A 25,426-nucleotide genomic window follows, 5' to 3' on the forward strand; every position below is an offset into this window, starting at 1 on the left:
ACAAATACATATTTGTCAATTATTCAATTGAAACAACACATTTACATCAAAGAAAAAAATATATAATTGCATATAATTTCTTTGAGAGGTAATAAATTCAAATTAGAAAAAAACATTTTGTTCCTGAAATATATACATGTAATCAAATGTTTAACTGTAATATTAATTGCAATCTATCTAAATATCAGAACATTTATAACTAAATAACATAATATTAGTATATATTAGTATAAAAAATATTAGTACTAAAACAGCATAATATTAGTATATATTAGCATAAAAACTATTAGTACTAAAACAACATAATATTAGTATATATTATATACTAATGTCAACATAATTTTTTGAATAATATTAACTATTATTATTGCTCACCATTTTATTGGTATAATTAATTTAGCCTATTTTAAAATGAATACACATTTAATAAAAACAACAAGAAATATGATTTTTTTACAATTGTTATGCACATGAATTACGCAAAATATTCTCTAATCTCTGAAATACGCTCAAATACCTACTCGAAATCAATTTTCAGTCGTCCACAATTTTTAACCCCTTTGAGCTGCATAAAGTGGACCCTCTCTCTAATTATAATACTTCCTATGAACTACAGAAGCGTTTTAACGTTCTCGGTTGATCACGGGCTAATTTTATTATTGCCCATTAACCGGCGACTGCTTTTAAACCGCCGCTTTGAACTCTTTGTACGATTGGTTTATGCTGTATTTTTTGTTTTGTTTTTTATGCCGCGTTAACTCTCTTACTCAACCGTAATTTTCGTTCTTATCGTTAAAAATATTGCAATAACCGCGCGAAAGGTATGAAATGGGTTTAAATTATATATTATGTATGTTTTTAATCGCGGTCGTGATGTTGTATGAGTGTGGTTTTCGCGTTCTTAGGAAGGTCGTCAACACTTCAGCCGACCGGTCGTCGGTGGACATCGCGTGCAGCTATTCCCCTTTTCTATCGTCCCCTCCCCCTCGACCCCTTCACTTCTTTATAGCGTTCTCAATTTCCATTTTAATTAAGAACGTGCTCGACGCCGGACAAATATTACCCGCCACACGATCTCCCCACTCCTGCACACTTCGGGTCAGCTAACAATGTTTACTTGTGTATGCAAAAGAACCACCAAATCAATACCGACCAAACGCCCGCGAGTAACCGTTATGTCTCTGACAAAAACCGTCCAATTGCCCCAAAGACTTCCCCCAAAGCTAAAATGTATAAAGAAAAAGACTTGGAATTGTTCAACTAAAGCCCGTTGGAAAAAAATGGCAAACTTCTGGTTTTTTTTTTTGGTCACGTTATTATTACTTTAAGGGTTTATTTTCCACGGAACTTTTGATCTTTTTACAAAAAAAAATAAAAAGTGGGTCAACCCCGAAGGTATATTCCGTATAAACTTCAATGAATTAATTAGTGTCCGATGTTTCTTAGAAATTGTATATTAAATTCATGGAATGCATTGAGAGACATTATAATAAAAATGTTACTTTACAAAATAATATTCAAAAGCATAAGAAAAAATCGATTTTATTACATAGATAAAAATTTGTTTTTAACAACACAAATTATATTATGTGTACATGTAAGTAGTAAGTCATGGCTTGTTATCACATAATTATATAAGAGTAATGAAAAATTTAAAAAAAAATTATATGTATCTAATTACCATTTTTTTGTTATTTGAAATATTCGCCTTAGTTTAGCCCGATTTGTTTGCGCCCACTAAATTAATAATATAGAATATTATGTATTTAATCAGAAATATAAGTTCAAAGAAACTTACACGTTGAGTGTTTTGAAATGAAGAAGGCTATACACAGTTGGAATTTGAGAGTAATCTTTTACTGTGAGCAATGTAAAAACATCTCATTAACCCAGAAATTGGTCAGTCACGTTTACAAAAATGTTATCTACTTCTATTATGAACTTATCTATGCATACATACTTGTCAAACTTAATAAATCAAATACGATATTATGACGTGATACTCAAATACACGGTTGGTTTTTCATTTTTGTCAAAACGTCACGTACTGGAAATATTTGTAAAATAAAAAGCTAATTTCACGTTGTTATAGCATAATACGTCATAATATTACAAGCGTTAGCCTTTATATAATGAGCATCAGTGATAAATTATAAATGTTATAATATTATGCCGTTTAAATACAGTGTTTTTTGGTAGCGGATTAATTTCCGGTTTTGTTATTAACGTTCGCTTTATAGTTGTAATTATTACTACACTCTAATAATAACACTACACTAGGAAAATAACGGCATGCATTGTATATTAGCGGTAGCTGTTTGAGTTTATCTCACGGTCGTTTCATTTTTCATAGGTGTTCCTAACAGTCTGTTACAGTATTTTACTGTTGTCGGCCGGATTGCACAAACATCAATTCGAAACATCCCATGCAGCAACCACCTAGACCGCAATCGTCTTGTCGCAAGACGCTCAGGTGCATTTTACTTTCTTCGGATGTAGGTACAGTCGACCCGACACCCAGCAGTAAGTAAGTTTTGATTGTGATTTCTATCGGTTTTCAACCGGCCTTCTCCTGAACAGACAGAATGCCAATACCGGGGGGCTTTTGACAGTGTTGTCGTCGAGCTCTCCGTTATGGAGTGGCAAGATCCACCGGGGATAGATAACACTATATAACTGTACAGACCAGCGACGCGAATACTTCCCGGAAGTTGCCCTACCGGACCGACGGTGTACATATTATACACACATACACAGTGTCGTTGTTGGCGGACGACTTTAGTGCACATAACCGCCGCACCCGTTAAACGGGATTTAGGCCAGAGCACAACACACTCCACCACGGCTATGACGTGTGTGTATATGTACATACTAGTATACTTCCCAGTTTGTGTGTGTTGTCATACTATATGTTGTGTTCCGAGCATGTACATAAGTATAATATTATTATTACTATTATATATACCTACTGTGTACGTGTACACGTCACGATCACTGTTGAATCGACGCGGTCATTGATAAAAGCAGTTTCCGGATTTCCTTTCACAGCACAATCATCGCCGCCGCAATGGGAGGAAGAACTAAGAAGAATATAATATGAACCAAAGACGTTTGAAAAAATATATAAAACGCATCGAACGTGTGTTCTCGGTCGCGCATTGCATTCGGCTTCTTGGCATTGGTTTAATACACCCCTCTTGTCCGACTTAACCGATTCCATTTCTATACAATAATAATACTCGGCTAATAACAATAATAATATGTACACGCTATCCGGGGCCACACGGAGTTTTAGGTTTATTATTTTTCATTGACACACACACACACAGATGAGCGCACGCTCGCTTTCGGCACAAGGTGAATGAACACTATTGTTATTTCATATAGTACACACACACACACACATTATAATGCCTATCACTATATTATACGTACACAGTTTTTTTAGACGGACACAAAAAAATAAAATGCTATTTAAAACATATTTTGCGGTCAAACACAATAGGGAATTCATCTTCACATCATCATCGTCTTCCTCGGTCCGAGTCTTCAAGGTTTCCGGACGCCAAAGTTTTCAAGGTGCATTTTTTTTTTTCAAATACATATTATGATCAAGACGCGATTCGGCTCCGTCACTCATTTTTTATTACTCCTCGTATAACGATACAGGTAAACCGCGTACAATTGTTACCGAATTGAACGGATAACACACGTCAAGTTGGCTTTAGAGACGGGCTATACCCAAAGTACCAGATATTCGCTGTTATGTCTTTTGTTTCATAATTCATAATAATATCATCCCACTTTGAAAGTGGACTGCATTCGAGCGTTATAATATATTATTTGTATTATTCCGGTCCAATGGTTTTTTACGCGTTTTTTTTTTTTTATTAAACTAAAACATCCTATTATAGTGGTTTTTTCTACACTGGCCAAGACCGAGCTATCCGAAAAAAACATTAAACGGTTCGGTTAACATTGTTGCTCAACGACCACATAGACTAACGGCGGCGTACTCCGGTCGTGTTATCGAACCGGGTCATGCGGTAGTTATAATTTGTTTATAATAATAATTAAAACAGATACAATACCGTGGATAACGTTAAAATTCTATACGAGTTAACAATAGGTATCGGCCGTCAATTTGGCTAATGTTTTTTTTATCGAAAACCCTATTTTCCACAGCCGGTCCACGACGACGACGACGACAGTGTAATAACCGCAATTTATTATAATAATAATAATAATAATATTAATACATGTTACCGTGCTACGGTAATTAACGCCGGTGTATGCTAATAACCTCGTGTAATAAACAACCCATATCGATTTGGCGGCGGTCGTTCGCATCGTTGGAATTATGTACATAGTATTAATATACAAATCGTGAACTACTTATCGCCGGCACTGGGAATGTATTAAGTAGCAATAATAAAATAATAGAAAAAGAGAGTTTTCACACGAACCATAAGTGTATTAGAATAATAATAATATAGACGAGATCAAACCGTATTTATGTGTTAGCGACGGCGAGAGAACGTATACTTGTGACTTGTGGCGTAGATTGTTGTGTTATAAAACCAGTGTAGGCGTCAGTTATGGCCAATATTGTATTATGTACACAACATATTAACAATAATAATAGTGTGATCGACGACGACACAAAGTATACAGCTGTACCCACGATTTCTCCGGCCAGAGTAGGACCTTCGGGCGCAGTTTCCGACTCGAGTGTATTAGGGTGTATTATTATATTCAATAACGATAATTTAGCAAATTGAGCGCTTTCTTTAAAATCGAATTCCCATTAAACGAAACCTAACCTAACAAAAATACGTTTCGAATGAACAATTTTTTTTTCAGGGCGTCGTCGCCTACACCGATGTGTTTTTAAAAAGTTATGAAAATACATTTGATAGGCGATTATGTTGTATGAAATATTTCTACTAAGACCGCTCTTATTTTTTTTTACTCCCCAATTTGTTTACACTTTGTATAATATCCCGGAGTTAATGGAACCGGTCGATTTTATGCAACACCGCGCACTTGAACGCTCCATTAAAAAAGATAATAACCATCGACTTTGGGCATGTATACATTTTTTATATTATACATAGGTACATATAGATTGTTATTTGTGTTATTACATAAAGCGGCGTAACGGTATTTACCCGAAGAATTAAACTGCGTCGTACATCGTGGACCGCAACTTAAAAACAATCCGTTAAGGCCAGCGGATCTAATGGGCATAGATTATTAAGGGGTAACGTATAGGCAAGATTTTCGATAATGTTTTTATCGCGACAATAATATCTATATCTGCATACACCTAATTTTTTTTTGGTAAATACCAAATATTTGTTGGGCCGAGACGAGGAAGACCTACTGGGTATTTTTTTCCCTCAAATAGGGACAGCGGATGAGTTGTCGTTGTCTGATGAACAAAACTCATTAATCAAATGGAACTTTGCACTGGGCCGATGCTTAACAACTTGCAGCTATTTTGCTAATGCAAACGGGACTATTAATACTAAATATAGACAATAATATAATTGTCGATTGGACACGAAAACCGAATCTACCCCTCATTAAAATAGCGCAGAGATAATTGAAACACGATCATTATATTATAGTAACACAAGCGTTAAAGCACACAAGGTCGTAAACGTACACCTACACAAGCGAGATGAAGTCAACTAATTAATGATAATAATAACTTGGGAGTACCTAAACGCTGTTGCTCGCGCGTGTGCGTGTATTTTCGTCACACACTTGCATAATATTTAAATTACAAGCAATATTCCATAGTGAAGAAAATAGTGTGTTTATAAACAATTAGTAGGAAGGTGTACCACCTTGGTTGTGTATTTCCCATAGCAATAAACAACAATATGGTGGCACACGAATGAAAATAATATGTAATTAGACCAAATATCGAATGATGAATAAGTACAGACTATTGTATTTGTCTAAAAGTACAAGAAAAAAAAAACTTCTGGATTTAACGTCGTTCAGTGGCCGCTGTTATGCGGAAGCGGTCGAAAGAACGAATGAAAAAAAAGAAATGTAATCCCCACAGTTAATTCTAGATCCGTTAAGTAAATCGTATACACACTTCGGATAGTGAAAGCAATAATTAATTGTGGAAAACGTGAAGCGGGTTCGGAATACTTTTATGAGACAAACAAACGCATTTAACTTTATCCTAGCGTTGTAAAAATAATGGGTTCGATTAATATTGCGTTGAGGGGGGGAAATCGTTTTAGATTATTCACGAGGAATTTTACCATTCTTGTACACAAACGTTATGGCGGAGACGTTTGAAACATTAAACCGAATTTAACGAATTAATTGGTGGCTTACATTATTATTATTATTATATTTTTTTTTTAGTAACAAAAAATACCCGTACAACAATTTCACCTTGTCTTGACCTGAATGGAATCGTCGTTATTTACATATTTTATGTTTACTGTAATTTGATAAAACTGTACTAGTTGCATTTAGCAACGCAACACAATAATAATAGTAATATAAACGTATACCTCTATATATCTACTACAGGTATGGCGATACGCGAACACTTCAGCTACGTGGAAAAAAAATCCTAGAAATTATATTACACCAGTTCCATACTCGTTGGTATATTGAATGTCACTACTCGCATAACTAGAACGTTTATATTGTATAATAATATTTGCATTGTATACCAAGTACCGTTCTGTAAAGGACCAGATCGAAAAACATGACTTAAGGGCAGTGGAAAGATGAAATTTGGTCAATTTTTTTTTTTTGTATTTTAGTCGAAAGAGATTATAATAATAGTTTGAATTTTTAAGTACTATCAGTGTTATTAAAGGCTTAATTTGTGTTAGTCCAACAACCAATAGAGGCCAATGCGTCGCGTAGGAAGTATCCCATTACAAATATATATATATATATATACACAATATAATGTATTAAAATCCAAATACTCTGCGAAGCGTCCTCTCCTTTGCCGTCGGGTAATTTTTCATCACAGAACCACCATTCGTTTCCCTGTAAGTTTGCGTTTAGACTGTTAAGAAACCCAAAGTGTGTACACTAATGATGATTTACGGCTAACACAACTACTCTGATGATACGGGGACTTGAGTGGTAACGACGAAATTAGAAATTGCCTATTTTTGGTCCCACAACAGCCACGTGCAGCCACCCATTACTACAAATTATACTACTAAAGCGCCAACATATTAGCGCAACCATTACACAGTTTTTTTTCATTTCTTCCAAGTTCTTCGTAAAAAAAAAAAAAAAAACATGCCTCACCCATTCGAAATGTTACCATTATGTAGTAGCTGTACTTAGGATTTCGTACAATTCATTAAACCGTATTGCGCATTAGTGTAATGAAAAACACTGATATAGCTTATTTTATTTGTTGTTTGGTATAGAAAAAAAAAACAAATGTTTTTACTTGCACTACACTGAGATAGTGCCTTGCCTTCCGTATGTCATAATAATAATACATTTTGTAATAATTTAATAGACATATTTGTTATTATAGTCACAGTTAGTTATTTTTTCTTCTAAGCCCTAGACATCAATTGGTGCTTATTGGTCTACGCCGGCCCTGGTCGAGGGCATTACCATTTACAATGTGTTCACCGTTTATCTATGAAAAGAGCCAATAACCCTTTACAATTTGTATATAAACAGAATAATTTAGATTTGAGGAGAAGAATACAAAATAAAACTTGACAATGCGAATTCCATTTCAAGGTCAGATCCAATTAAAATAAATTATCACAAACGCTAGATGATCGCATGCTACTACCACTTCATTGGACTTTCTTGAACTCTTAATAGACCAATCGTGTTACTACACAAACGGTTTATGGAATCAATAAAGTTTTGTGTGACCCACCATTATTCGGTTAACAAACAGTTCAGAGTTAAGCGGCTAACAATGCGTTGGCGGTCGACGGTTTTAGATTTAGTATCGTGTACAATCATCGCACTGTATTTAACGTAATTAGATATAATAAGATGGATAGATTAATGGACGTTAACTCGCAGTACGAGTGGCCGCCCAAAGCAAATTAAAATCATATCTACTTAAAATGTTTTTTTACTGTGACTGTACTAAAATATTTTTTGTTCTAGTATTTATTTTATATAGAAATTATTTTTTCTTATGATGACGCAAAAGTGTGCAAGGTGATTAAATGAAACAACATCGGTTGCCAATGTCGCACAATGATTACATATTGGTAGATGGGTGACGATAAGCGGCTATGCATATTCAAGTCTGTTGTACAAAAAAAAAAATCCAATGTAAATTTTTTTTTTTTTATTCAGATTTTTCAACAAAACCAACTCAAAGTAGAAACGGCTGAAACTAATCGTTTTTTTCAAAGACAAGGCTTGGCGGATCTTTTCAATTTTTATCTTGCATTCAATAAATAATTGGGATTTTCCTGTACAATTAGATTTTAATTATCAAAGAAATACACTATTTTTGTTTTCTAACAGCAATAACCAACATAAATGAATGTATTCGGCATACACGGGAAATTTGCACAGGTGTACTGCATATATTCCAACTGCGTAAAATGTAAAAATAAGTTTTTTTTTGTGATAAAGTAGAAACTAATAATTCTGGGCAAAACCGCTATTGATGTCGAAGAACAATATTTTACGCGAAACCCATTTGACAGCAGCTGTTGAGCAATAATTATTATCGACGGAAATTACACATTTTTAGGGATTATCGTGGTTTAACCGAAAACGATGCATTTGGAACAACTAATATCCACAAGAAACTATAAATAAAAATCAAAACACTGTTTAAAATAGTGTATAAAATAGATTAAGGGTTAATTGGAGATTTTTCACGACCAAAACCAATACGTCATGTTTCTGCGGTGTAAGGGGGCCGGAGTGGGGGTTTAAGTTATCTCGAATATCGAATATTGATAACAATGTAACGTTGACGAGGTAAATAAAGCCAGTCGATAAAATACAATATCGTATACGTATAATATAATAACAGTGATTTTCTAAACTCGAGTACCAAAACAACATTATCAGTATTCCAGGTGGATCGTATTATCAAAGGTATTATCAGCTGATCGGTTTTCCTTTGTTGGCATTTTGCGCACGTATAAAGGCGGCACTAACCACAACACTGTGCAACCACGTTTCACGCGATAACGGCTATATAATATTTAGAGGACTATATTTTTGACCTTAAAATTTAAGGCAAACTGTAGCGAAAAATAAAATTGAACTTCGAGCAACCGTTTTTTTTTTTTAATTTTCTACCGATCCAATACAGTGGCAGTTGATATTAACCAAGTAACGTGGGCGCAAGGTTACTAGATCATAGTCTATGATCTATCTAGATAATATATCTATCTGTATATAGATTATAGACTATAATCTATTAACGTTGACACGGTTGCCCCGGTCACACGTTCGTTCCTTATCAATTTTGTCATTTTTATACTTATATTATTATGATTATAACGCGTTCGATAAACACACGACTTGAGAAAAAACCCGTTAGGCGGCCAAGTAGGGTATAATGATAATATTGTTATTTTAAGCTTTTTGTCAGAACAAATGTTACCTTCAGTATCGACGCGGCTGGATGAAAACATAATCCATGATTTTTTTTTTTAAGAAATCCCAATATTCGTTAACAAAAAAGTCGCGTCACGCTGTAGTTCGCTTGGCACAGGCGCGCACTTAACACACCCGAAAAAAAACTTAAAAAAAATTGTAGTTATTGTAAGTTTAACGGTATGTTATTTCTATTTTTTTGGTTTTTTCTACACAATTCGTTATATTGACTAGTATAATATTGAATGGGGTAAAAAAAAAAAATGATAATAACAACCGGACAAACGAAAACCGTAGATTACTTTTAAAATTTTTTTTTTGGAAATTTAAAATAAATCACGAACACACACACACACACACACACTGACAAACTGGGCACGTTACAACTGGTCGGGCCGACGACGTATGGCGCGCGCGCGCTATCACTATAGAGAACGGTGTTCGACTGCTTGTACGGCGGCGGCAACCGTTTTTGTAACGAACATTTTTAGTTAGCCGCCGGTCCCCCCTCCCCCGCCTGTGATCCATCGCGGCACGCACGTTTCGTCAACCGGTAGCCGGCAGCCATCTCCTTCTCCTCCACAACGGCTATATAAAATAGTGCGCCTCCAAAACCTGCGCCTCCATGTTCCCATGATGGACACGACTTTTGGCCTTTGAGCGCTTTCGCCCCCCCCCCCCCATCAAAAATCATATCACGTCGGGCACTACCATAAAGATTTAGAACATAATGTAAAATCGATACGAGTTCAATAAATGAAGCGTCTGTTTTCAAAACCGGCCAAAAAGCGATTTTTTAAAAATGTTCACAAACAACAAAATATAATTTCTTAAGATTAGCGATTTTAAAACCAGCCGACACAGTTTGAGTTGGTCATAAATCATAATCAGTGTGGCTACCTAAAAAATAAGACACGTTTTCAAAAATGTCTTTTAACTGGTTTTGAAACTGGACGCCTCGGGTGTTGAAATATTCAATAAAACACTACACGGACATAAGCGGAATATTGTCAATTACACGTGGATGTGAATTCACGAATAAATAAATAAATAATTTTTTCTCCGCCCTCAACACATACTAAAATCCGAGCACTACACCGTTTTACCTTTTTTTTTTTATCAAATACCTACTAATTGCATTTTATATCTTATCATTTAGTGCTTAGACGTGTTACGTTTTCAAAAAATATATATATAATGACCAGTCGGGTCTATGTATTTTGTGCGCAAACGTGTTGCGTTCAGGGTGAAAATACCAAAAATCTAAACACTCGTGTCCGACCAAGAACTACCCTTATTGTATTGTCCCGTGTATTGTATGGCCGGGCCTCCGGTATAGTATTATTATTGTAATTTTCGAGTCGCCGCGCCCCAGATGAACACATCAAAAAACGAATACCCATGTATAGCTGATACCGAAAGGTCAAAAACAATATATATAATAAAGTCAATTAGTCGTTCCGCCCTTCTGTCCGACCCGTAGGTACGCGCCACGGTCGTTGTCGTTGAAATACCTCGATCCGGGTTATTTTTTTCCACCAGAACAATGAATAACCGAAGAAAACGATACAATCCAAGTAGACCGTGGCATACGTGGAGTTCGTGTAGAGCCGTGATAAAAACTGAGTTTTATTATACATTTTTTATTTACTAGTACCAGAATGGTCAACGTTTTTGTCAGTTGTCGCCTAATTATTAAATAATTACATTTTATACTTACACCGTACTTGTTTATTATTATATTTCGAAATTGCAGTTATTCTTGGAGCTGTACAAAAGAAAAGAAAAAAACGAAAATATAGAACTTTTAGGAGACGAGAAAATTACAGTGTGAACAGTAGTTTTTTGAAATGTTGAAAAATAAAATAGGTTAACAGCTGTAGTGCGTTAATTATCTGTATAGAAAGTCGATACGTTGCAATAAAAAAATATATATATCAAAACAACTCGAGTTTTTATTGCTTATAAAATTAACGTTTTGGTGGAAAAATACACGATTGAAATTACTACTTTTGCACAGTATTATGTACATTTTAAAAAAAAAAAATAAACCGACATATATCCGATGAGTAGCACTGCGACGACATTAGCAGCCCCCCCTTCTTGGTATTTGTCACCAATCTACAGGAGGTTCGATGTAGCACACCGTCCAAGTTTAAAGGTTAACATTCAGATGCGTATAAACATTATTGTGTAAAGATCCTTATTCAGTTTACGTTTATTCGGCTTACATGTTATTGTATGTTTTTTTTCTCAAAAAGAATATCGTCGTGTGTTGTGGAGACAGCGAAGGGCACGCACACACGTTTCCACATATTATACAATATTATTATGTATAGCTACGAGTGTGGACAATGCACGGTTTGCATGACGGTATGCGTTTTCGGGGGAGAATTCGGACAAAAGGAGAGAATAAAAAAAAGTAACCGAGTGCGTACATCGTTAAAACTACCCTTTTCGAACCAGTTGGGGGGGGGGGGGGGGGGGTTGGATGGATGACAGGTGGGCGAGACGTGGCTGGGTTGAAAATTATTATTATAATGAAACCCGAGCGCCCGGGCAGCACCTGACCGTTAGCGATCAGGTTCGTTAGCTGCATAATAATAATAATAATAATTATTATATATAAAAACACGTTGTAAAACGTGTATTATCACGTTTGTTACATAATCCGATAGACTAATTAATATAAATTAATATTGACTAATTAACGATCTAGGAAATTGCAACGCCCGCAATGTTCGGAGCGTTGACGAAAATCGCATAAAAAATATGTACCTAATATATTATTATCTCGTTTGGACTTTTCCAAACGCCTTCACCGACAACCGTTAGCGTTCCTCGTCTTTATTGATATAGATACTTAAACACGTTTTAAAAATATATAATCAACGTTCGAGTCAACACGTTCGTCTAATATGGAGAGTGAATATAAAATTCAATATAGCTCTCGTTGGATAGTAAAAAACATAATATTATCGACGGTTAACGCCGTTATTTCAAATAGCTTTACATGTTATTCCATTTGTACGTATGTATGATGTTTTTATACTTACACAAACGCTTACCTTACCGGATTGATTACCATAAAAAAAATTAACATTCTGACAGGCTCAAATAAATGTCCATTTTTTTTCAAAATTTGTATGACTTATGCTCGTCAATGTTACTCCACGTTTAATAAAACTAGGCAATTTAAAAGACCTCGCACGTAGACTTTGTCGAAATAGTAAATTCCAATATATTACACAACTCGTATGAGTTTAGTCAGTAAGTCATAAAACCACCTAAGTATTTTGAGTATGCTATTCAACGCTTGGTAAGCATATTTAAATGTAGGTAGGACAACGATATTTTATTAATGGGCAGTCGCTGTTTTTTTGTTTTCGCGTTTTATCACTTGTTGGCTATTGCATACGTTGTATTATTTATAAGCACTAATATAACACAAAACTCTTGTACAATACGTTTTAGACACAATTTACCTTGTTGCTAATTTGTAGAGAAATGTCAATTACTATAACAAGTTCATAGAGTAGAAGGTAGATTAAAATTACAACGAACTGCAAGGAAAAAGCGCTTGCATATATTGTATCACATATGGTTTTCCGAATAATAATAATAATTTGTAATTTTGTCAGGTACCTACCTATATAATCGAATGATTTTTAAACGTAGGTTATTGCTTTTTAATTAAAACGTACAGGTCATTAACATTTATTATAAAATCAAATGGTTCTATTTGTATGCGTATGCATATTATAATGGTATGCTGTACAAATTGGATAAATGAACTTTAGGTTGTTTCCTGTACCTGTCGATCTTACGAAATTAGTGTCCGGTTAAATACGGACAAAATAATATTATGTGAAACGACCGTTTGATAATATTATGCACGACTCGCCGTGTAAAGCTAGCCGGTAGTCGATACGATATTATAATATAATATCATCTCTGGGACGGTTTACATTGATGGCACGCTGTATAATAACATACTTAGATATTCACGGCGACGTTGCTTGCTCTTTTGACGATGATTTCTCAAACGGTGCTCTAATTTATATTCGCCGTCACGTTTTAATAACGCCACATATATAGCGTCACGGCGATTGTGAATGGACTGCAGTACTCAAGTTAATTAAAACCTAAATATTCTATTGGATCCCGGTGGCTTATCATAATAATATATCATGCGGATTATACACTTGGTTTTTATGTGCACGGAAAAATATAATTTGGTTATAGTAAAAGGTCGGAAATATTCTAGTTAGATTTACCATGGTTGCGCCAACTACATTATTTTCGGTTAGAATTACCAAACTAGTTTAGTTGTTTTCGAGTAGATGGATTAACTATATTTTTTTTTTTGTTAAATATCTATTTTTAGACACAGGCGGAAGCATTTTTTAATTTTTCGTCAAGAATATTTACGAGTTAAATTACATTTCATCTATATGATAACGATGACGCTTTTCCGGTCATGCCTGACTTTTAATATTATTCCATGGCGCTTTGCTATAATAACGCACGTGCTTGCTATGGTGGTGGGATCGTTCAGGGAACGGTACGCCGAAGGATTTTAACAGTAATTGTTTTACTCTGCTATACAAGAGTCTGCCGGGATGTTTCAATAGCGTTTGATTTGCATGGCAAATGTATTGATTGCCGAAGCCACGCCAAAGCAATAGACTTAACCACTTGTGACACGGCCATTTGTATTCTGTACATGTATATATTTCACAGTGATGGCCGACGTACATTAAATCAATTCTAAATGGTTCGTCAACACGAGTCCATATATATATATATATGAATAGATAGCAATTTAAACAAAACGATGACGAACACTATAGTGATGCAGTGGCGCCAAAGAGTTTAAAAAAAAAATATATATAGTTTGCTAATTTTCCGGCCTTAATCTTAATTATCGCAAAGCGTTCTATTACATTATATTGTAACGAAATGAGATGGAATTTTAACTTAACGAGGCCTGACTTCAGTAATGACTATGGCGCCACGCGTATAGCTTAGGTTGGCCATAGTAAAAACAAAAAGATGCCACGAATCGGTCCACACGAAATGGATAAATCTATAACTGCAAACTTTAAAATATGTAGTATGGCCTATTTTAAACAGTTTTCTATTTTAAACTTGTTCGGGCTACTTACACAGCAGGTTTAAGTTTTCTAAAATTTGTGGGATATAGCAAACCCAAGAAGAGTAGAGCTACCTAAACAGCCAAAGTTAACGCATTCTATTCAATTAAATCGGATGAAATCTGTATAATATTATTAGATTTAGACACACTTTATTCTCGGTGACTGATGTGCATCGAAAGGGAAAAATCAAAGAAACTCGTTTGGCCGTCGGTCGATTAAAAAAATAATAATACATACATATTGAAAAAATAAAACCGGGATAATTCAACTTGTTGGTAATTATTAAGTACGCAGTTAAATAAGAACTTGTACCGACCTGAGGTTGTTTTTTTTATTATTAACATGACCATGAAGACAAGTTGCTAATGGCAATAATAAAAGGGTACATATTATTGATGATGTACGCACTAGGTATAATCACTAAATGGTTTTAACTTTTATGTTTCAAGTTGTAGTACTTCCGTGTGTCATTCGAAGCGAAAAATTCATTTGATTACAGAATTGCAATGAAAAATGCAGTCAGGTTAACTAAAACATTCGCTACAAAAAATCAATGCACAGGAAGAGACTTAAAAAAAAGGGACGCTTCGTTTGTTATTTGATTCGAACAAAAATACAACAGGGTTGAACAGTAATCATTTTTTTATTTTTGTCGTTTTTAAGTCGCTTTTTTTGTTTAGCCTGCAGCCAAATCGAGAACGCCAAAAAATGTTACATAACGTTTTTGCGGTTTGGGCACAGAATAGATGAAAGCAGAAGGATCACTTTCAATGTAAATTTAATGTTTTTTTTTTCTACAAACAACAATCTGCGTTTACCGCAAACACATGTTGTGACAATTAGGAAAATGTGTTCCTACGATGCGATGTGACTTTTTGAGAGCCACCGAGACCATATACATATACCCCGACTTTATCATCTTATTATTTAAATCATGTTGTTCATTAATATCATTCTACCGTGGTGCAAGGGGCGGCTTACGTTGCGCATATTAAAACTTAAAAATAATATTACTGTACAATAGATTTATCACTGTGTGTATACAATAGAATACAGGAAACTTAAACGTTTAAGTGATGCTATTTTAACGCACCTCTATTATTCAGTGTCGAGAAAAGACTAAGGAACGGATTCCCGGGACGAGTTCATTTTGTGGAAACGAAGGGATTAAAAAAAAAAAAAAACTATAAATCGAAAAGAACGCTTTTATCGAGTAAAAATTAAAGATTGCTCCCATTTTTACATCTCATAGTAAATTTTATTTGACTCTCCATAGTCCCAGGGACGTGGGATCGCGAATTTAAAAAATACCTACACGTTAATCCTAGTCGATCCGACGAGGAGACTCTTTATACGGAAATCATATTTGGGCAAGTCCTATATAGTGTTTCCGGTTTTCGTTAGGGATAATTCAAATCGGCTTGTATGATGTATCGTATTAATATTATATTATTATCGTGAGCTTGGTTTAGTCGACGACCGACCGCATCAGTGTTTGGCATTCTACTTGTATTATGTTCCATTCAAGTCCCGTGCGTTGGCTGACAAAATAATTTTTGAACGAGTTACGGTTTTACTTTTTATGATAGCTCCTCTGTACGATATTATTAAATATGTCGTGATTGTCGGTTTTTACTTTCAATAGTAATAATAGGTAATATTATAATAATGGCAGTATGCACGTATGGTGAGACCACTCCGTCGTCGTCTTCTTTGGTCGATACTATAGAACGTCTTTGATGGCGACGACCTTGGAAGGCGTTCGACGTTGACAGACACGTGTGACAAAATGCGGATTTCATGTAGTGCGCACAAGCACTTCTTGCGATGGCCAACTTAGTTTAAACCGTTTTGGCATGACTAACAGTACATCGTAGAAGGTCGAGTAAACAAAAGTCTTTAAGTAACCTATACAAAAATCTCATATGCGGACACGTTTACCTCGTGCGAGGAGAAAGAATTCTGTGGTCATAGAACCAAAGGCTGAAAAGTATACTTTCCAGGAGAGTAATTTCAAATGTTTGGTAGCTATTCTGATCGTTTTAATACATTTTTCGAAGGTCTTATTTCATATTAGAGCTACAGCTACCATATTTTGTCACAAGTAAAATATCTCAATCGCACAAGTATCTCAATCGCAGATATAAGATGTAAAAAACGTTGTATTGATAATTTTTGTACCAGAAGAACGCTTGGCTTATGACGAGAGTATATTTTAGAACAGTTTTGTAAATTGATTTTTTATTTTTCATTAAAACTAACTAACATAGCTCAGTAATAACATTATTATCAAAAGGGTATACGGACTACTTATTTGTTTTTTTTTTAATCTCTCAATGTGATTAAAAAAAAATTAACAGGCAATCAATGTCGGAAAAATATTTTAAATTGGCTCCTGTTATCAGGTAAATCCCGAACGAACCCTTAATAATCGATTCCCATAAATTGCACCCGCCAGGCACGACCAAATTGGTTATGAAGAATGTAACACGATTATTTTTCGCCCAGTGGGGTTCACAAAATTTGGCTTCAAAAAGTAATGTTAACTAAGTACGCGCTAAAACCACTCTGGTAAATGACGTTTCAAACAGAGTGGATAGCTCGAAATCTTATGTCAAGGTATAAACTTTCACGCTTGAACGAACACGTTTAGACAAAATATTGTGAAAAAATACCATACCATCATTTAAAAGTTTTAGACTCACTCATATTCCGGAACTTTCTGAAATTTCTTTCTAGAAAAAAAAATACAACTCTTGTCAAAATAAGTTTGCTCCTAAAAAAAAAAAAAACAAAAGAGTAATGCGGTTTAATGTTTATAAGAAGTACATGTATCTTGGGACGAGCATTATATGCACACTTTGCGTCGCCAATGTGATTTTCATAAACGAAATTTCAAATCTAAACAAATTGAAAAGTTCGATTGAGTTTTCCGAAACTTTGAAGAACTTGTTTCTGGTATTTTGCGAGGGAAATAAGCTTTGTAAGTTTTAGCGCTCCACTTTGCCAGAGTTTTGACTAAACACAGTTCGGCTGAATAGCGGAAACACATATTAGCAACTTAATAAGCCGTGGGTAGTTATATAAAATAAAAAATAGAAATTAATTTTTAAAAACTAACGATTTTTTCATAGCGTCTCGTCCACGGTATTACAAACGAAATCCCCGTGTCCCGGATAGAGATACTCGAGTAAGAGGACTTTTACAATAACATTATTCGTCTCGAGGGCATCTTAAACGGTTGTTTGGATTTTACAATCTAATTCGATCGCACCGGCAAAGACCGGCGAGTGTCGGCAAGAGAAAATATTATTTGATATCCAAACTATATTTATATAAAGGGTGCACCCATCCAAACAAATGCGGTAGTGTTATTATTATTGTATTGTAGAATAATAATATTATGCATTTTTCATTCGCCGTGTATAAGGCTCGTTTGCGTGGCGTTGTGGTGTTATTTTGTTTGGTCGTTTAAACGCTGTAACAACACAATATTGCCCGTGTGTGTGGGTGGGTGTATGCGGTGCAATATACAATAATGGATGTTCTTCGTCGTTAATCAACGGTCCCGGTTGGATTACAACGGTTCTAGTGCAAGGAGACGGCCCGGCGATGCGAATAATAAATTTAAACGTCGCGTTCCCCAAGAATTTGATTTATAGCCGTTATACATGGGTATATATATTTATTTTCGGTTTACCTACGCGGTTGTCTAGGGGTTGTTAATATTGAATAATGTATATATGTATCGAACTTGAACAAAAAACCCACTCTCGGTCAGCCGTAGACGCAAGTCGATGAGCAACACCGATGTGCGCGTTAACTCGGTAATTAGCTAAGTATTTGTTTGTGTTAAAGTCGATGACCTTCGCGGTTTTATTTGTTGTTAAAAAGTTCAAAAGACCCTCGAGAATCTATAAAATTGCATTTCAGTCCAAATCAATATCTATAAATCGGTATTCCAGTATCAACAGACACATTTCGTTTGAAAAATTGCTAAACAGAAATCAGGATTAACGTGCACATAGTTGTGGTCGGGTTTCTCCAGCTCTATCCGGACTCTTTTTGTAATAGTTTAGCCCCTCGGTGTAGGACGAGTGATCGCTATAAGCTCTATGGTGGCATAGCAGCAGCCGTGTACCCGACGACGGAAAATGACACTGCAAGTGTGTCTCTAATTTATGACTCGGAAGACCTTAAGGATGAGCTCGACCAAAGTAAGCTACTCCGTACCGACGACTCGGATTTTGAAACATGCCCGTTCGAGTAAACGTTTGAACCATTGTGTTACTGGATTGTACCCAACTTTTTACACTTTTAACATAAAACTACCAACGTCGAAAGCCGAGCTAAAAAATCTTTATTGAGTCCTCGTGTATATTTGATATTTAACGCGGTATCAGCCGTACACCGACTACCTATTATAGCTATCCTTTTTTTTTTACCAGAACAAAAAGACAATAGACATGACAAAGGCTTGGATGTGCCTGTATACTTGAAATTATTCCCACTTCATACATCAAGCTGTATAATGGAGAGAGGGCTTTAAAATAGGTTTTTATATTTATTATTTCCTGCTTATAATTATTATAACATATAATACATGTTATAACGCTATATGTTTATAACAAACTTATTGACTGGAAATTAAAACAATATTAAATGCCTAACTAATTATTGTACTAAATAACACAGCTAATATTTTCCTCAAACAATTCTATACATTTTTCATTATTTTTAGACTTTTATACATACACAAGAATGTTTGAATAAAAACAATGGCTGGTCATTTTTTAAAGTTAAAAACTTTATCTGATTTGTTCTGGTATTTGTCAGCGTAAGTCCGAAAAATAAAAAGGTTAAAAAGTGAAAAAGATCTGAGAAATCAAAAAAATGTCGTTACTACATTTCGGGTAGCAGATTTATGGAATTTGAATGGTTACAAAGGAGACCCTTTTATTTTTGAGAATTGTGTTTGTAAAAACTTTGATGAAAAGGATGAACTCGTTTAGGCACTTTCGGCCATTTTGCAGCAGAAAGTCATAGCCAAGAGGAAATAAAAGAAAATATTAAATTGAATTAATAGTAATGGAAGTGAAATTTAGTGGGTTATAGCAATAAGTCTGTCGCTTGCTTAGGGAAAATTGGGTGAAATATTTATACGGATGAGCTAATCCCAGTCTGTCCGCGTCTGCCTGCAGCAGTGTCGTTTTTAAATTGCGTTACGAGCAAAAACATACATACCTATATAAATATATTTACTATTGTACTTGTTCAAAATAGGCGCTTGTTCGATAAAACACATGTTATTCGGATAAGTCGGGTTCCAACTGTACAATACAAGCAGTATGTATATATACATACTGCGTGTGACCGAGTTTGCGGTAAAGGTTACAATCGCGTTTCGAGCAGAACACTAGCAGCTTTTTTTTTTTCGTATCGCATATATAAATTGTGCATGACGGAATGAATTGGCCATCTGCGACTATTAAAATACATAATGCCTATACGCGATGTATACACATAATATTATACATATTATAGTGTGTACCTACATAATATATATGTATATATATATATATTATATTACACATGCTACGGCTTGTGTGCCGAATAATAGCGTACGAATCACGATGCGTGAACTATGTAAATGTAACGACCATAATAATAATAATTATTATTATTTAACTGTTGTTTAGGCAAAAAATAAAATAAAAATAAAAGAAACCTCAAAGCGTTCACGGACGTAGGTACGTCGGTTTCGTAAGTCGATAACTCGATGGGAAAAATGTCCATAGTAATATTTTTATCTCGGTGTGCATCAATGATATCCATCTGGATGACATATTGATGGTGTCTACACTAAGCGAAATTGGCATGGGCGCAATTTCTATAAAAACTAAGGCTGCTATCAAGCTCTGCGTTTTCCAGGTATTTGAATTTGTATTAACGAATTTAATGGTTTCTTTTTTTCGAGCAAGAACGTTGTAAAACAATATTTAACATTTTAGTTTATTGAAATTTTAATGTTGATCGACTATTGTTAATCAAACGCCGAGCTCGACCGTTTTCCGACGGCAGACGGCTCGAGTGAGCCCATTTTACTTGCTAACGTTTTCCCATTAGTGAAGTAGGTATACCTAATGTATGTACAATGCACACGGTGGATAGGACAGGCACTTGTCGGTGGTTAACGTGTACAACGCGCGCATGTGGTATATCTCAATTATTGCGGTTCGAGGGTTTCGAAGAAACGAAACTTTATCGACGGCTTCGAAACTAAAACAAACAAAATTCATTGTTGTGGAACCGAATTGTATATGTGAGTGGAAACGGTTCTCGTTTTGCGTTTCACAGCTTTGGCACACGGTCAACCGAAAGCAGTCGAAAGCAAAACAAACATAACGCGCAGCTTTCATAATCAATCAACCCTATTCGTCTTTACCCGGTGTACATTCTTAGTTGTAAGATTATAGTAGTTGTTGTTCTATGTTACCTTATTCCTTGCTCTTGTGCCTACGCATACCTTATGTTGTAATGTCATCGCTCATCGGCGATTTCGAGTGTTTTTGTGACAGAAGTGTTAAAAAATGCATTTTACAAGGACTCTTTAAAATCCACTGGAATAGTAAGAGCTCGTTTTAATTTATTCTCGTTAAAATCGATAACTTATTATAATACCGTGGCGTTGTAAATAAATAATTAATTCGTTATTTAATTATGCCGTTAATTAATTTATTATTTAATCAAAACCGTATTATATACCGGAATTATACGGTACAGTTGCATTTGCGATTATTTAATAATTAAAATAATCCGATCACATAGCTTCACTGAGTTTTATTTTGATCAGGAAATGAGATGTTGTTTTCTACCGAATTACCTTTACTGTACAGTCCTGGAATATTCCATCAGAACAGCTGTTATGGATTTCTCATGTATAATATTATGTTGTGATTATTTTTTAGCCCAATAATAAATTAAAAATTATGACCGGATTAATTATTCGGCCTTTTACATAAAGACTTTCTTCATTGCTGCGCCTCCTGTAGTGTGAATCCTCTAACCTAATCTAGCTAATACGCGAGGGCATCTTAAATTGCATTGATATACAAGATTTAATCTTGTGTACTTTATAGCGCAATCTGATCGACAGCCGTAGAAACCTGATCGAACCTTACCTAAAAGACGTGTTCGTCTAGTATTGTAGGAAAAATTGTTTACATGTTGATTATTAATTATAAATATTATACTGATTAGTTTCTTGTTGATTTCTCTTTTATGTCTTGACCCTCGAGTCTTAGCTTCGATATTAAAAAATAGAATTTCACGGTTCTTGTATACTTTTGATTTTTGACACATTTCTAGAAAGGAAAAAAAAACACAAAGACATTTTTCCTCTAAAAATGCTAATTGATTTTCATTATTTAACTAAAAATGTACGCACTTTTCTTTTTTGAATTCATTTTTAACGACATATTATTATTAAAGTCTTAATGAACTACCAAAAAGTGAAAACGCAAGGATGATCTGGTCTGGATAATTTTTTTCATAGAAGTCGTGATTGTTAATTTTTTTTTTTAGCCGTTTCCATTAATATAAAAGACATGTTGACGTCCTATACCTACACAATGCGCGTGTATTATCATTAATACAATTACCGAGTTTCACTAGTACGCTAATGTAAAATTTCTCTCAGAGTTAGCCCCCTCGGCCCAAAAAACAACAAGAATTAACTTGTACATCACAGTTTATTAACCATAAATGTTAATATCAACAATGTTTTTTTATACGAGGTCACAAAAAGTTTTAATATTGTTTTCATGTTTTTGATAAAAACTTTCTTTACGGTGAAGTGATAGTTAGATTATATTTTGTGTCTACAATTGCCAATGTATTAACGTTTACACAAGTTTGGCAAGAACTAGAATTTTTTTTTTTTTTATACCTAATCCAGGTGTGAACTGAGGTATTCCCAAGTAGCAAACCACATTTAAGTAATTTAAAAGGTAAATTATTATTATTTATTTATTAAATGTATGAAAAATATTCTTTTGTTTTGTTTTACCTCGCAAAATAGCAGTGTACGCTTACTAGGTTTTTTTTTCCACACTAGTCTTCATGTTTATGTATAATACAAATGATCAACAGGACATTTTTAGTTAGGATTTTAAATTAAACTAAGTTGAGCCTAAAAAAAACCGGCCGGTAAACATGTCTACGAAACCAAAAAAGTGGATAAATTACTATTAATTCTTTGTTAGCAGTAATTTTATATGTATAGTATTATTTTTACTATGCCCACGGGTAAATGTTTTCGAGCAAAACCATATTTTGCATGTACACTCGAAGTGGCGAGGAACAAACACATCATTGTCTACAGGTGGTGACGTTGTTTGTACAAAAACAGCTTGTCCTTTTATCGATCACACACATAGCATTATGTATACATAATATTATATAGGCAACGCTCTTTTTGCTTCTTCTTTTAGCTACGGGTAATTATAGTTTATTTGATGCTTGGAAACGCGACGGAACGGCGAAAACAAGCGCTTCTATTCTCCGTTCTCGACGTTCGGTCGGGTGTATCGAATTACCGTTTTTTTTCTCCTTCTTTACATTATAAGTCAGTTAATAATTACAAACTTACGTTGGCACAAAATCGCAACTGCTTATTATTGGAACACGCGGGCGAGTATAGGTACGGTATAGGCTACGAATCTCAAGAACAAAAACGGTGTGTTGTGAGACACCCTGTACCATGTTACAAGTATCACAGCCCACATTCACGCTAGTCTGAAAATATATGGTTCGCAGTGGAGTACCTGCTAATAAATATTTGGCAATAGTCGGGCGATAGTTGAGCAAATAAAATACTGTACATACAACATAATATAAGCTGATATATTCTATTGAAGGCCGGTTCTATGGGCGGTTGTCGGGTACCGAAAAAATAAAAAGAAGATGAATAGAGTTCTAAAAAAAAAAAAAATCATACTAGGTAGCGATAGAAGAAAAAAAACGGTCGTTAAAAACCAATAAAAAACTATTGACGCGGTGAAGTGATTATTGAATTCGTATTCTTTGGCCGCACAACAACGTCGAGCCCTGTCTAGTATTTAATAAACGTTCGAGTAGTTGGCAAATAAAATATTGTATCAGCTTAATGCGTAAACTATCAAGGGTTTTGTCCTGCGTCTGTTTAGTATACAAAACGAGTGCGATAGCGTTGAACGGAACACACCATTGATATTCGTTATAGCGTTATTCCTGCAAAGAACAACTTAACCTTGGGTCGGATGTTGGAAAAAAAATAAAAATATTAATAAGTATGCCAAAACATGTACACGATGTAACTTTTATCCGACTGAGTGAAATAAAAATGACTTTGTCGATGCGATTCGGTATTAATACTTAAGATACTTGAGATATTTATATTAATAAAAAATATATGTATATAGAGATTATAATACCTACAAATAAATACAGTTCTTTTGAGCGCATTAAGCGTTGCGTTTAAATAAAATAATGTACTATTTTTTAATATAATATCGCTTAAGACTGGATTTAATATTACTCTTTTGGATAAAAGCGTCGGATGGCGAGGCTGGAGCTTTACCGATATTGTACTTGTAATAAATTATTGTGCAAGAAACTGCGCTTTTTGTGTGCATAAAAACTGATTAACGTTGTTTTGGATTGCATAAAAGCATGACACGCTTGCTGGTCGATACGAGGGCATAATAATACACTAGGACTATTAAAGCACACATAATACAAATATTATGGAATATGAAAAATAGTCGGATAATAATATATACAATGTATAGCCGAAGCCTTGGCACGTTTTCATCGTTATTTATTCATAACTTACGGATTTCAATTATTACGGTGACAATATCATCATCAATCACGATGATCAGGTCAACACACTATGTATGCATATTTTGTAGGGAACCATCTCTTTTGTTCTATTCGCGCAGTTTTGTATAATATATATGGCGCCGAGTGTGGTGGTTCCCAATCGAATTGAAGTAAAACTTTAATTGTTATTTGTTCAGATGTCGACGGCCGTTTTCGTGTGATTTAATGTATTCGGTTAACGTGCAATTACATCCACAAAACCGTATCGTTAGGCTGTACTGTGTTGAAGCCCCATCGACATTAGTATTATAATATATTGTATAAATTTTAAGTCTAAATAAAATTATCCCGAAGGAAAATGTCCGGAAGAAAAAAATATGCCCATTAACGAAATTTGTTTGATAATTTATTGGTTAATTTTTAAAAAAAATTCCACCATAAAAATGCTTCCCCAGCGATATTTGATAGTAAAATACCAATGACATAGTGCTCATGACTGCACAGGTGTATTTTTTGTTTATAATTTTACAAGAACGACGTTTGAAAGTTGATAACATTACAGTCTACATTATTCCATGTATTTGTTTATGTTAGCATTAGTAGCATATTTGTTGCTATCTACACATAGCACAATAGCAGTATGGCACATCAAACGGCACTTTACATACCTGTGCAGTGTGCATGGACATTGTATGTAATCAAACTTGTGATACATTTATTCATGTATGATGAAATACATCAGTTTACATGTCTAATTCATTTTTAGGGATGTTAAATTTGTATATTTTATTAATGAT

At 34.6% G+C, this 25,426-nt stretch overlaps 1 protein-coding gene across 3 annotated transcripts in view; it reads right to left on the reverse strand.

The window, feature by feature from the left end:
• LOC126843812 (cordon-bleu protein-like 1) overlaps positions 1-25,426 on the reverse strand; it is a 100,806-nt gene that overhangs the window by 48,613 nt on the left and 26,767 nt on the right. Inside the window, exon 1 of one of the 3 annotated variants that reach the window (XM_050581611.1) lies at positions 9,614-10,039. The exons of the other annotated variants lie outside the window; for them this stretch is intronic. The gene's annotated coding sequence lies outside the window, so the exon portion shown is untranslated. Of the gene's footprint in view, positions 1-9,613; positions 10,040-25,426 lie in introns of those variants that run through there. 3 annotated transcript variants of the gene reach the window in all.

This window comes from Adelges cooleyi, unplaced genomic scaffold, assembly GCF_023614345.1.
Source record: "Adelges cooleyi isolate 19-005CV unplaced genomic scaffold, UGA_ACOO_1.1 ACOO_flye_CR_arks_rails_tigmint_CR_PRNA_574, whole genome shotgun sequence".
Lineage (NCBI taxonomy): Eukaryota > Metazoa > Arthropoda > Insecta > Hemiptera > Adelgidae > Adelges > Adelges cooleyi.